We start from the raw sequence: 15,592 nt of genomic DNA on the forward strand, positions 1-15,592 counted from the left end.
TTACAGTCTGCTTACTATTGAAGTACACATTAATAAAGGAATTAAGTAAATATGACCTGATTATGTATAATTTCATGTAGCTATAGAGTTAAGTTACCTAAGTTAGTAATAATAAGTATAATAATTTAGTAATTATCCATGCCCCAGTGCATGATGGGAACACCAGTATCAGAAAAGTCGAGTCGGTTTAACTTATTTTCATAACGTTTATATTTACGCTTTAACTTCTACAAGCTTGAATTGACTACCAATATAGAGTATACCCAAAATTATTTTTTTAATTGAAACTACATTTGTTTTTCTGTACTATCATTTTATCAGTGCTCAAAAGCAGGTCAGATGACACACAGGCTCTTGTCACATCAGAGCTATAAAGTACAAGCTTGCACCAGTTTAACCGGCCAATAATAAAAACCACAGCACTCTGATGATGACACGTCCAACAAATATTTCCATAAAACCCAGGCGTATAAAATAAATTAAATTAGAGAAGCAAGCATTAAATGTCATATTTCTGGTGATGCAAAAATATGTGTTTCGACTCCAGCAGTTAACCCTATGCGTCTGGGAGTATTAATTGTTCACTAATGCAGTGTTGATTGTTGTGGGTCATGGGGGGCCGCTGCTGATGGATGAGCGGGGGGTTGCTGTTCTCAGCTTCGGCTGTCAGCTCTGGGTTCTGCCCGTGAGTTATTAGGGCCAGAAACTCCCCCTTTATTGTGCGGGTGATGGATGACGCCCAGCACACAGACGTTATTCCGTAATGGGAACACGTTTCAGACGGGCCATATTTCACCACATTTAAGTAGAAAGTTTTGAACGCCTTCTCGATATTTCACATCCCTCTGGCATATTTATGGAAAACTCCAGGCATGCAGATATAATAACACACTACAGCGTGTAGATAGAGTAGGGCACAGACAGCTTTACTGAAGCTAAAGATGTTCATCTGTTTTATAAAGTTACTCTGTTTTGCAGTAAATCTTGTGTTTATGTGCATGCAATTTAATTCTTTTTTAAGTCTTCAAACTTGTTTGACCTGCTGGGGATAGGAAATATTACTGCTACTAATAATATTATTTAATATTAAACATTTACTTGCTTGTTTTTGTTGTTGTTTTTTTATATGTATTAACGGTATCCACATAATATATTGAGAAGTTATGCCCTTAACAGAAAGCAGAATATTAATAATCAGGTATTTAATTAACATTATATTCAGATAACATATTTGTTACTTTTTTTAAATATTTTTAATTACATTTTAATTTTATTTATTTTATTTTTATATTTTTTAATTTTATTATTCATCTGAATTGGACACAAAATTGGAAATAAGATTATTGAAGTATTTTAAGTATTTACACACTTAATATTAATAATCAGGTATTTAATTAACATTATATTCAGATAACATATTTTTTTATTTTTTTATATTTTTAATTACATTTTTATTTTATTATTTTATTTTATTTTTATATTTTACATTTTATTTATTTATCTGAATTGGACACAAAATTGGAAATAAGATTACTGAAGTATTTTAAGTATTTAGACACTTAATATTAATAATCAGGTATTTAATTAACATGTTCAGATAAAATGTGAGCAGGATCTATTTTATTTTATATTTTAATAACATTTTTTTGGACACTAAATTGGAAATATGGAGTATTCAGACACATAATATTAATAATCAGGTATGTAATTAACTTCATTAATATTGCAATTAATTATATTCAGATAACATATGACCATGTTCTATTTTATTTTATTTTGTTATATTTAATGTAATCATTTTTTTAACAATTTAATTTTATAACAAAATAATTTTTGGACACAAAATTGGAAATAAGATATTCATTATTTTGAGTATTCCCATACTTAATATTTATAATCAGGTATTTAAATAACATTATATTCAGATAACATGTGATCATGCAGCATCTATTTTGTTTTGTTTTATTTTAAATAATATTTAGTTGGAAATAAAATGTACATTGAATATTCAGACACTTAGGTAAAATTATCAGGTATTTATTTATTTATATATATATATTTTTAGATAACATGTAACCTGGTTCTGATGATGTTCTAACATTTATAAGATGTTTATAAGATACATTTTACATTGCGCACTGGAAGAATAATGCATGTAAATCAAAATTAATACTTTACTCATTGTTTTGCATCGTACAGTAAAACCATAAATCTTTCATTGCATGTTCAGAGAGCAGTAACAGATAAGTGTTGTAATTGAGTGTATTGCTTTTATTGGGAATTGGAAACTCTGTGGAGACATTGATTCGTTCAGCACATCGTGTGAAGCTCTGCTCATTATCTTCTCCTCATTAATCTACGGCAGAGACGCATCGAGCTGGACCTGATGAGGTAGTGAAGAAAGAGAAAACACCATTAAGCGCCGCAGAGCACATGCAAACATATGGTGAGCTGCTTTCCCTGGACGCCGTTGAAATAAATAAAGCTGCGTGCAAACAAGGAGGAAGAAAACACCACCCTGTTCATCCTGCTCTGGTAATAACCTGAAAACACACTCTTGCACTTAGGACTAATGAAGTCTTGTGGCTTTAATGCTTAAAGAAACAAAAGCATGCAAAATCCCATTTGTATTTAATTTATTTACATTTTTTACATTTATTTTAATTAAGTGTTATTTTATCTCTTTATTTTTTATTTAATCCTATTAAATTTTTTTGTATTTATTTAGCTTTTTTGTCATTTGATTTGATTGTTTAATTTGATATATTTTTATTTTATAATTTTTACATCGTTACTTAATTCTACCGCTATTTTGTTATTTATTTTTATGTATTTATGTATTGTTTTTATGTTTCATTATTTTTTTATTAGCATTTTAATTTTTATTTTATTTTAGCAATTTATTTGATTCATTTTTACATTTAGTTTTATTTTTAAAAGATCTGAATTGGACAATTAATGGGAAATGGCTTTCATGTTAATTTTAATCATAGTTTGAGTAATTTTGTGTTTTTAATGATTTAATTTTAGTTAATCATGTTTTTTTTCTTGTTAAAATGTTAGTTTTAGTTAACTTAAAATAATGCTGTTAACAGTTTTTTTTTCTCCTGAATCTATTAAGCATCATATTACTTGAAGTCCCAGTATGACATTAATATAATATTTCAATAATTTAACAACATAATGCATGTTTATAGTTCTGTGATGTTTGCTTATAGTCACATGACACGTAAACATTTTATTTTGAAATTCTTTATGCTGCACGTCTCGGCCCAAAATATATATATTTGTCAAATACTGTATATATCGTCTATAGTGTCTCATGAAAACTATATCTGCATATGTAAAAGTGTATTTATAAATGATATTGAGATTTCAGGTTTGTTTCAAATAGACACATTTTCTTACTTTACATTAAATTGAATAGCTTTTCATCAACTCACATAACTCCATTCGGGAAAACTTGATCTATAGTTTGAACTTTACATGCTATTAGTTGAAGCATAAAAGATGCATAACTTGCCAGCTGTTTTTTGTCAACTTAAAGCAATGCACTGCATGCTTCTGAATGTAAAAATGCATTGCTCAATAGAAAGCCATTGGGTTTGAAACTAATACGTAACTGATGAGAGTTTTCTCTTGCTTTAAACTCTGAGCAGATCTACAGCAGAAAACCACTTTGAGAAGACATGCTCTCATCTCTACAGCAGGTGTGTCTCAGGTGCGTCTCGTCTGCAGCGTTAACCCCTTCAGACCCTAACTAACGCCTCAAACTCTCTAAACTCTTCCAGTGTCTTCTTTTTTAAGGGTGTCTTATTAATTAAAGCCGTGGACCTCAGAGACTCGTCAAGAAGCTGGATTACAGACGGACATCTGAGTTATCAGCAGGTGCGTCCCAAAACCGGCTGACTTCAGTTCTGCCTCCCAATACATCTGACCAGTCTGGCATCCTCGAACGAATTCCTGCAACGTCTGCCGTATTATTGTCAGAAGAACGCTTTGAAAAATCCTGATGTTCTGGAGGCTCTTCAGTCTTGTGAGGATGATTTGACACAAAGTATCTTCAAGACGAGTCGACATACAACTTAACAGACGATTGACACACAGTACGACTCTCAGCTTTAAATAATACGGTTTCAGGCAGGGTTTGTTGTTGTTGCATTTGGCTTTTTGACTAAAACGACATCACCAGTTTTTAAACTCATTTTTTTACGCTGTAGGTCACTTATGAGGAGAACTGGTGTAGATTAGACTTTTTTTGCTCATTGCTAGTAAAAATCAAACATAATTACAAAGTAACAAGTTTAACGCCTTTACTGTTTTAGTTTCCTATTTACATATCTCCCTTTTTTCATTCTCATTTCTATTTAATTTAAACATTTTTCCTTAGTTTTGACTTGTTTTCCTTTCCTGATTCCTTCACATTCGGCTATTTCTGTTTCTTGATTCCTTTTTCATTTCACTTTTTCCATTCCAGTTATTTTTCTACTTCCTTCCTGTTTTCTTTCCTTCCTCTCTCATTTTCCTGTCTTTTTTGGTTTCTTTACATACACTTTCATTTCCTTTTTTAATATTCCTTACATTACCATTTTAATTTCCCTGATTCCTTTATCTTTTACTGTTTCTTCATTCCTTTATTTCCTTACTTGTTTCCTTTTGTTTACATTTTTTTTAAATTTCACTTCCTGTTTCTCTTACTTCTAGAATTCTAGTTTTTTTTTTTCCTTTTCCTATTTCTAATTCCTTTGGCTATTTACATTTATTTTTCCCTTTCCTGTTTCCTTCCTATGTGGCACTGATGGTCATTCATGCAAAATAAGTACAAGGTGAAACATCTTCAACATCATACCATTTCATAGTGAATGTTTCAGGTTTAAAGCTCTGCAGTCGTGCACAGGTCTGAAGCAGCACGTCTCGTCCTCTCTCTCCTCTGTCCTGTATGAGCTGGATCTGTGCATCATGTCTCTCGTCAGCGCTGAAGCTAGCCGTGTCTGGGTCTCATCAGAATGAAACGGGACGGGAGGCAGGCTGCTGATCTCTCGCTCTCTCGCTCCTCTTCACCAAATCAATGGTGGCCTGTGGAGCGCTGGCCTGACGCTCACTGACTCTTTCATGAGGATGTTTGAAGCTCTGAAGATCTTGAGGAGAGAGTCAGTCGCTGTGAGTAACACACGCTTCGTTTTGATCTGTATTTACCCTTAACTTTCAGATCAGAGTGTTGCATCAATAATGCAACACATAAAAATCAATTACAGTCTGTACGGAATTCAGATTAGACCTAACAGAAAGTCTGAAAATGTATCCATATTGGTTACATTTTTTTAATGAATTCCATCCATCCATCTATCTATCTATAAATCAGTGTCTGTCTGTCTATTTAGTTAATTAGTTACTGTATTTGATGATAGACTTAAACTACTTCAGTCTGTGTGCATTGAATTTAATACACAAGTTTCACAGCTTGAGTTGAATTACTAAAATAAATGATCTTTCTAATTTATTGATATGATTATTATTATTATTTATTGAGATGCACATATATTTATATGTGTTTATCATCTGTCTGTGTTGAATCCTAATGCTGTTTTTCAGGTTTAAATGAGTGGTTGATGGATATGCGAGTACAGTAGGTGTGTGTTGGAGGTTGTGTGTGTGTGTGTGTGTGTGGCTGTATCGTGCCGTGGTGTTAATGAGAGTCTCGGCTCCTGTGGAGTTGAAATCTCCAGTGTTAGTTACACACTGTTGACCCGTGTGCTTCCCAAATGATCTGGCTCCAGGGTTTAGGGTTTACACCGGACATCAAGTGGTGATTCAACACCGTCCCAAAATCTTGATGGGTTCATGCTGTCAGCAGCAAATAATTCTCCACAGAAAGCACATTGTGCCCAATAGAGATCACGAGGAGAGCATGTCACACAACCTGTCCATGGCATCTGATTCATCCGACCAGCTCCAGATCCCAGAGTCTGAAATGGAAAGGGCTTTTTCCTGAAAAAAGAAAAGTGGTTGGTTGCATTTTCATAATTTTGCATAGCATTGTTTTATGATTTGTTTTTCTTCTGTCTGTCATTATGTCTGGTGCGCAGTCGAGCCTTCGTACAAACGCAGGAACCGACTGAACGTCACTGAGACCACAGTCATCAATCTGACTGACGTACTGGAATCCAGCAACGATTTTAGGCGTTTACAGGCCCTCGAAGAACTGAAGAGCCGTGAGAAATAAAAGAGAATCAACAGCAATAAAAATAAAAACACTGAAACCATTGTGCTGTGATTAACACTTGAGGTGCACGGTTATTATTGTTAACGCAAACTAAAACCACATGCTTCCTGAAATAAACTTTAGCTGAAATAAAATAAAAACTAACTTATTTCAGGTACACCAAGGCAACATTTCTATTTTTGCTTGGTTTAAGTTGAATAACTGAAATTTCTAAAAGAAAATGAACTAAAATAAACATGTATGCATGAAAAACTAAAACTAATAAAAGTGACAAACACACTAAATAATACAATAAATAAAACTTTAACAAAAATTAAAGTAAAAATATAAAATAAAAGTATATATATATATATATATATATAATAATAATGATGATTAGATGCTAGTATTTTGATTTATACCATGATGATAAAAGATTACTACATGCATGCATTTACACAAGCCCCTAATAATAATTAGGAAATTTATTTTTTAAATGGACACATGGAAAATGATAAATAATAATAATTGTAAAAATATATATTTTTATTTACTTTTTACATTTAATTTTTGCTTTTTTTTTGCTATTTTTGCTTAGGCTGTGTTTGTGGTCTGTTTATGAGCTGAATATCCACACAAATGTTTTACTATTTGACATTTTCCCGACTTGTTTGAGAGAACCTAAAGGATCAGATGAAGTAGAGCGAGCTGAAAGCAGGCGTTTCTCCAGCCAGTGTGAAATCAAGTATTTGCTGTGAGATTGATGAGCAGCAGATCTGTGATTCGAGCTCTTTTTCACTCGGACACAGCTGCTGTGCTGCGGTTACACGCCGAACGCTTCAGGTGTAAATCAAACACTACGCTGCTATAATCACACACTTTTACTGTGCATCTAGTTGAGCTGAACTCCTCAAACCCAACAGAGACGCTCAAAACACCCACGTTTATTTAAAAAGCCAACTCAAATTCTCCAAAGAAGTGTGAAGCCAACAATAGTTTGTGAACTAACATGCATAAGTTTTATTTAGTAATTTCACACATGCTGAATAAGTTAAAACTTGATTTTATACATGCATCCAATAAGATAATATAATCTCCATTTAAAAATTAAAAATTATTAAAATAAGGACTTTTGTGGGAGCATGAATTTTGCAATTCTTCGTAATCACGGAATAGATCAAAATACAAACATTTACTGTAAACAGTGTTATTTTACCATCATTGGTATGCTAACATTTTTTATTTAAAATTTGAATTAGATTTTTTATATTTATTGACTTCACTTGAATTTGAAATCAAAAGTTGAGGAAACCTAAAACCTCTATGCGTTCGGAATGAGGTCACACGGTTTGATGGGAGGAGTTATAAAGTAAGGGACTGATGACATCAGCAGAAAAGAAAAGTTGTTTCAAAAGTAGAGCGAAGTCAAATCAGACACCTTTCGTCTCTCTGATGAATTCCCACTCTGTTAAACATGTTTATATTTGTTGATTTAAAATTGTAACTTTATTTCAGATTTTTCATCAAAACATTCTGAACACTGAAGGGACAGAGCCACACCCTCTGAACTGACTTCCAGTAACACACACACACACACACACACACACACACACAGCTGTGTGAAGAGGTAAATACATTTTAAGATCTTGTGTCGAGAGTTTAGTGAGAGTTTAAAGCCGTGACATCTGTGGTGCAGCCGTTTGTCACAGCGCTGTCTAAAGAGAAGGACATCAGCAGACTTCACTGACCTCAGACTGACCCCGACACACAACAGCTGTGAGTCATGCCTCATGCATTCACTCAGGCCGTTCAGTTCAGAGCGCTTCTAAAACTATGTGATTACTGCTCAAATTCAGACCTTTCTTTGCTGAAAATCTACTCACCCTCAGGTTCATCTGAGATGTGGATGAGTTTGTTTCTTCGTCAGGTTTGGAGAAATGTAGCATTGCATCAGTGTCTCATCAATGGATGCTCTGCAGTGAATGGGTGCCGTCAGAATGAGAGTCTGATAAAAACATCCCAATAATCCACAGCACTCCAGTCCATCAGTGAACATCTGGAGAAGACAAAAGATGAAACAAATCCAGCATTAAGATGATTTTAACTCAAATACACATTTCATAACACTTCCTAGAGTGAAATAGTGAAATAGCAAATCCAGCAGCGTTTAAACAGATCTGAACAAATGTGTGGCTGGATTTTGATGAACAGGAGATGGACTTTTTCATTGGAGGAAGAGTTATTATGGATCATGGACTCGCATTTTATGCTGAATCAACGGTTTGAAGTTAAAATCATCTTAATGCTGGATGTGTTTCATCTTTGGTCTTCTCCAGATGTTCACTGATGGACTGGAGTGCTGTGGATTATTGTCATGTTTTTATCAGACTCTCATTCTGACGGCACCCATTCACTGCAGAGCATCCATTGATGAGACACTGATGCAGTGCTACATTTCTACAAACCTGATGAAGAAACAAACTCATCTACATCTCGGATGACCTGAGAATAAGCACATTTTCAGCACATTACCATTGCTCTTTGTTCCTCAGGTGTGTGTGAGCATGTGTGTGTGTGTGTGTGTTCTTGAGCAGGTGGGACTGCAGCGTGTCTCTCACCTGTGCTAATAGCTTTGCTTTGATCAGCTGACAGCTCAGATTCCCTCCATCAGTTCAGTCACGTCTCTCTTGCTGTGGCTGACCGTCTGAACTGAGACTGACCTCTTACAGGAATGTTGCAGGTTCGGCAACAACTGAAGATCTGCCGTCAGCCGTGATGTTGTTTACCACAAAAGACAATTTTGTGCCTTCAGTTTCTGAATGCAAACAACATTTGTGTTACATGGAAGTAACCGGTTTAGCTTCTGCAAAAAGTGGTCTGATAATAAATATTGTTAAATATTATTAACATTTAAATCAGCTGTTTTCTGTGAATCTGTGTTAAAGTGTAATTTATTTCTGTATTTTCAGCATCATTCCTCCAGTCTTCAGTGTCACATGATCTTCAGAAATCATGAAAATATGATGATTTACTGCTCGAGAAACATTTCTTAAATGCTGAAAACAGTTGAGCTGCACAATATTTAATGAAAACTGTAATACATTTTATTTTTCATGATTCATGATTCAAAAGAACAGCATTTATTTGAAAGATAACTCTTTCGTAACATTACATATGTCTTCACTGTCACTGTTGATTAATTTAATGCATCCTTAGTGAATAAAAATATTAATTTCTTTCATTCTTTTATTCTTTCTTGCCAAACGTTTGAAAGGCTGTGTGTTTTCCAGGTGTCTGGAAGGGAGGGACTGATATCATCCGGAAAAGAAAGTTGGCGACTGAGTTATTATATTTTGATTAGGAGATTACCAAGACAAACAGGTTTTATTATTGAGGAATGAATCATTGACAGTGAGAGCAGGAACATGCATTAGGAAAGCAAACAGTTGATTCTGAAAGCCACAGCATTCCTGTCAGAGGTCAGGACGAGGTCACCAGCGCTCGCTCTTTGAGAAAATCTGCAGGAAATGTCTCACAGGATGCTTGTAAATCACATGACGGCTTCTCCGTGAATCCTCAAGCTCTCTAAAACCCACCGGCAAACCAACACTGTCTCTCGCTCGCGCGGATGAAACAAAGAGCCGCTGTGTGCGGTGTCAGCTGATAAGATGCTCACGGTGTCATAAGAGCTTTTATATGAAGCAGATCTCAGATGTTTTGAGTTCTGATCGCATCGGAGCACAACAGAGCGGCCTTCATCAAACACACACACACACACACACACAGGCCTCACTGGTCACCGGCCGCGCTTTCAAGATCTTATCACATTAGCAGTTCATTTCCTGTGTGAAACTGTGCAGAACTGTTTTTATGGCCTTGTCCTGAAACCCAGTGAACCGTCTGGAAACATTCTGGAAAGGTTCTTTTGAAATGATGAAAAGACATTGATCTGGTAACATTAATAGAATCTTTTCAGAACATTTATTTATAGAACCATTAAATGCATCAAGGTTACGTTTTTTAAACGTTAATACTACTTGTTTCAGAACATTTAGAACTCATTCAAAGGTAATGTTCCTATAACGTTTGCAAAATGCTAAATTGGAATGTTCAGAAAATGTTTAAACGTTCCAGTTTATTATTTTGTAAACATATATACTGTATAAAAGAGATTCAATTCCCAGGAAATGCATGCACTGAAAAAAAATATATATATAATTAAATTTTGAGAAATAATATAAATTACAATTACAAATAAACGTAAGATAACAATATATTATATATCTAAAATTTAAACTTAAAATGACAAATAATTATATGAAATATATCTACTATTAATATTACAAACTTTTATAATAAATTAATACTGAATGCAATTATTGCCAAATTAAAGTGCCAAATAAATAAATAAATACAAATATAAAATATATAAAACTGTTATAATTTGAATACTATTATATTGTTTAAACATTTTTTGAGTCCATTTTAATTTTTAACATTTTGTGTTTTAATTTTAACTTTAGTTTAAGTTTTGGATATTTGTGTTTTTTATTTATTTATTATTATTTTATTTTTTTTGTCAACATCAATTGATATTTCAATTCAAGTCATTTTTATATTGTTTTTTTAGTTTATGCATTCCCAAGATGCATTGCATGAGCTCAGTGTAAACAATCCATAGACAATCCAGACAATAAAATCAATTCAGTATTAAAAAGTATCACCAATAAGGTTCAACATATTTTTTTTGTCTTAGTGAATAGTTGAAGTAATGCATTGTTTTTATGACGGACCAGAACGTGTGTGTTTGCATTGATTGATCATTAACAGGCGTTCAGGCGAACACGACCCAATCAGCTGCTGCCTGTCAGAAAGTGACATCATAATCACAGTCTTCAGGCCGGATCCGTGTGTGTGACAGCCGAGTCTTTGTTCGGTGTGTTTTCCAGGCCTCACCTGTCCCCATCCTGACAGCTCCAGCATTATCAGAGCCATTAAGAGCTTCTGAGGCCATTCAGCAGGTTTAATTACACGCTGCGGCTCAGGACACGTCAGACGCTTCAGGATTAAAGGCCTGTTTCAAACAGCACGTGAAAGCACAGTACGCATGCCTTTCTAGGGCAAAATCACTCACTCATTCACCTAAAAGTTCCCAGAATGCAGCATAACATCACAGTGCTCCAGATATCAAAATCACCGTACCTGGGAGTACTGTGCAAATACTGATAGATTAATATAATAAATGAATATAAATGTACTTTGAACTTGGGTTTATGCATCAGAGTTTTTAACTAAAACTGTAAAACTTTAACTAAAATAAAATATATAAAAAAGTCACATTTTTTATTCCCACTAGCTGTCAAGGCTACTTTTCTAATTTTCATATTAGTTTAACTTAATGCACTATAAAAACTAAAACTAAAAATGAATAAAAACTAAAGACATCTTAAGAAAAGCTTATTTCATAAAATAAAAACTGATTCAAAATTTTAATAAAAATTATAATACCATCTCAGTTATATTTATTTATTGGTTTGTTAATTAATAAATAAATAAATGTATTTATTTAGCAGCTGTTTATATTTATAGAACCATTAATTACATTGCTAATTTATAATGATAATAATTTATATAATTTTTATTCTAATTTTTATAGAGCTGGGCAACCATTAATTGCAATTAATTGCATCGAAAATAAACGTTTTTATTTATATAATATATTTGTGTGTACTGTGCATATTTATTATGTATATACTGTATAAATACACAAACATGCATGTATATATTTAAGAAAAATATGTTATGTTTATATAATAAATATATTTATAATATTAATATTTTCTAAATATATACTGCATGTGTATGTGTGTGTCTTTATATATACATAATAAAAGATACGGTACACATACATACTTTATATTATATAATCCAAAACTTATATTTTTGATGCGATTAATCAGTTTTTTGCCTTTTTTTGAATGAGGGATTGTGTGAGTTGTTGTATTTGTTAGGGATGTGTGTGTTTGTGAGCAGCGGATGTAAGCTGATCTGAGACTCTGGTAAATCCTGCAGGTTTTGGGATGCCAGCGGGCCACTCATGTCAAGACCTGCCTCTTTCACCTTCACATCCTCCACCGCTGAACACAGGATCAGAGCAAAGTTCAGCTTCATCCCAGTCACACTCGGAGAAGGAAGACCAATCAGAAGTCAGTATGCAAATACTACGATGATGTCATCACTGCTGGATACATTTGAAAAGTGAAGATTCCATCAGGTCAAAGAAAGGTCAGACCATAACATTACAGTGGAATATTTACAGCCACCGAAAACAGTTGGAGCTGAATTAATTGGAGAAGTTGAACTCAAGCCCTCTGATGATGTATGTTGTGTCTGTGATTCTGTTCTTCTTTTCTCGCTCCTCGTTTATCACGATGATCACATTTCTCTCCACTGCTTCTTCTCTTATTTCTCAAGATGATAAATTCAGACCATGTGTGGACGAGGCCATGCACTGAATTCTTTCTGAGTTTTGTGTTTTGAAGTGCACACTAGTGAGCAACGTCGTATATTAACATTGTATTTGTAAATAAAATACTGTGCATTTTATAAACTTGTCACACAAGTTTTCTGGCAGGCACAGTTGTGTTTTATTTACACCTTTTTTTCTCAGTTTTTTTATAGTGTGTGTGTGCGAGTTCATGCACATGTGAGCTTGAGTGTGTGTGTGTCTGTGTGTGTGTCTCTGTGTCTGTGTGTGTGTGTGTGTGTGTGTGTAAATGCTGAGCCAGCGGCTCCATCTCTCCTCTGAACACATGATTGATGAAGTCCATCAGAGAGAGAGAGAGAGAGAGAGAGAGAGAGAGGGGGAATACGGTGAAGAGAGGAGCACAGAGTGATGGATGGATGTGAGCTGATTGCTGTTGTTTGACACTCTCAGATCTTAGTGTTTAATGAATGAGTGTGTGTCACAGGCTCAGATCATTCACTTACACTGTGCTGCAGATGCTGAAGTGAATCTGAGACTGACGTTCTGTCTGTAGTTCTGACGTTATGTCATTTAACATCTTTCTGTCGTTAAACAGATCTGCTAAGCTTTCCTGGTGTGTGTGTATTCCACAGACAAGCTGCTGGTTCTCAATTTGAGCCTTTTTTGCCATTTCCCATCCATTATAGTTCTGAAAAATCAGCCCTGACTCCTCAAACCTGCCAGGTTCGTCCCAGGAATGAGTGTCATCATTAGTGACTGGAAGCAGGTATCACAGTGACTCAAAAAATGCTAAATGTTTTTTTTTAAAAGAAGTCTCTTCTGCTCGCCAAGGCTGCATTTATTTGATCAGAAATACTGTAAAAATGTGAAACATTTTTACAATGTAAAACATCTGTTTTCTGTGTGAATCTCTGTTAAAGTGTAATTTATTTCTGTATTTTCAGCATCATTCCTCCAGTCTTCAGTGTCACATGATCTTCAGAAATCAGAATAATATGATGATTTACTGCTTAAGAAACATTTCTGATTATTATCAATGTTGAAAACAGTCGTTCTGAACAATATTTTTGTGGAAACTGATGCATTTTTTTGGGGGGGGGAGGGGGGGATTCGCAGATGAACAAAAAGTTCAAAAGAACAGCATTTATTTGAAATAGACTAGAAATGTCTTTGATGACATTTGATAATGTGTCCTTGATGAATAAAAGTATTACTTTATTACTTTATTCCCCCAAACATTTAAAGGTACAGTTTGTAGGACCTGCCACTAGGGGGCGCACTATCAAAACAATAACAATCGCGTGGTTTGATGATTCTAAGAATGAGCGTGGAATTATGGGATTTCAATTCAAGTTTATTTTTCAATTCAAATGAAGTTTATTTGTATAGCGCTTTTTACAATACAAATCGTTACAAAGCAACTTTAGAGAAAATTAAATTTCTACAATATTTAGTAGGAGCTTATAAGTGACGACTGTCAGTTTGTGCACGTTTGACAGGATTTTTCAGAAAGATTAATACAAGACATAGTCAGCCAGCCAGAAAAAAAAAATTGCTTAAATAAATTGTTTTCAACCGCTTACCTTAACATTTTTTTTATATTTTTTTCTCAACATTATAAGAAGAATATAGTAATTCTGAGAAAATGTGTAAAAAAGTAATAATAATGCTGTTTTCTGAAAGTTATGAGAACATGAAATATGAAATAGTAATACGACTGTGATAAGAACGATCCAAAAATATAACTTGCGATGTTTTTTTCTGTTAGCTGGTATCAAAGCTCATGATGAGATAAGACACAGAGTGAGTTTTGATGTGAAATATGTTCTCAGATCTGGCGATTATGAAGTGTTTGTTCTGATGTCTGCTGTAAGACCCAGTCAGAGCTGATTTATGAGCTGACAGACGAGGATGTGTTTACGCTGCTGTTCTTGAACAGGTTGTGGGGTCAGATCCCAGCGTGACCTCTGCTGTGAGGGTTACAGAAGCACTGCTGAGCGCTTCTCTGTGGACCAGAGGTCAGAGGTCGCACTGTCCTTGAGTCGGGACAGATAACTGATAGGCTGAACTTAATGATTTGTGATTAGTGGCCTTGCAGTGTCCTGCCTACATAGACAGCAGTCTTCTCAGGCAGTGTCCTAAATATAGTGACTAAACCAACAAAAATGTGTTCTTTTTAGTATAAAGTTCAGTATTTAGTAACATTTTGAATTAGCATTTCTTTTTATATTTTCATTTTTAATCTTAGTTTAAGTCTTAGTCATTTTGCTATGTGTGTAGTTTTTTTTGTTCTTCAAATATTCATCAAATATTTTTTTTTTTTTTTTTTTTAGTTTGTCATCTAATATTTAGATTTTACTTTATTATTGCTTCAATTCAATTTAGGGAACGATTTCCTTTAACTTTAGTCCTTTAACTTTTTTTTGTCCTTTTTTTTCAATTAAGGAAACCTTTTCTAATTGTTTTATATTTAGTAAATTTAATTTTAGTTTTTGTACTTTTAATTTTATTCCTTCAACTTTTTTAATTTCAATTATTTGCCAAGACAATAACTCAGAGTTTTGTTTTATTCGTTTAACTATTATTTATATATTTTTTAAAATTCTAATCTATTTCAATTAAGCAATTTATTTTTATTAAATTAAACTTTTAAGCAAAATTTTATTAAGTTTAATTTTCTCTTTAAATATGTATATTTAGTTTATTTCTGTTTAAATTTAAATTTACAAAACTATTTACAATAGTGTAAAATTTTTTACATTTTAGTACTTAAACTTATTTTATTTGAAGTCAGTTGCCAATGAATTTTTCATTTAAATGTAATTTTTTTTTTTTTTTTAGTTTAAGTTTGATTAAAGACTCTGTCCACCATCATGAATGTTTGTGTATTCACTAAGTCTGCA

At 33.6% G+C, this 15,592-nt stretch overlaps 1 long non-coding RNA gene across 3 annotated transcripts in view; it reads left to right on the forward strand.

Moving 5' to 3' along the window:
* The window catches only part of LOC113111415 (uncharacterized), a 32,701-nt gene that overhangs the window by 12,564 nt on the left and 4,545 nt on the right, over positions 1-15,592 (forward strand). The window contains exons 2-7 of one of the 3 annotated variants that reach the window (XR_003293317.1): positions 2,366-2,535; positions 3,660-3,721; positions 3,808-5,160; positions 5,593-6,005; positions 12,275-12,487; positions 13,322-13,455. This is a non-coding gene — a long non-coding RNA (uncharacterized LOC113111415). Of the gene's footprint in view, positions 1-2,365; positions 2,536-3,659; positions 3,722-3,807; positions 5,161-5,592; positions 6,006-12,274; positions 13,456-15,592 lie in introns of all 3 variants that reach the window. The other 2 variants (XR_003293316.1, XR_003293318.1) reach the window with 2 other exon arrangements.

Source organism: Carassius auratus, chromosome 12, assembly GCF_003368295.1.
Source record: "Carassius auratus strain Wakin chromosome 12, ASM336829v1, whole genome shotgun sequence".
Classification (NCBI taxonomy): domain Eukaryota; kingdom Metazoa; phylum Chordata; class Actinopteri; order Cypriniformes; family Cyprinidae; genus Carassius; species Carassius auratus.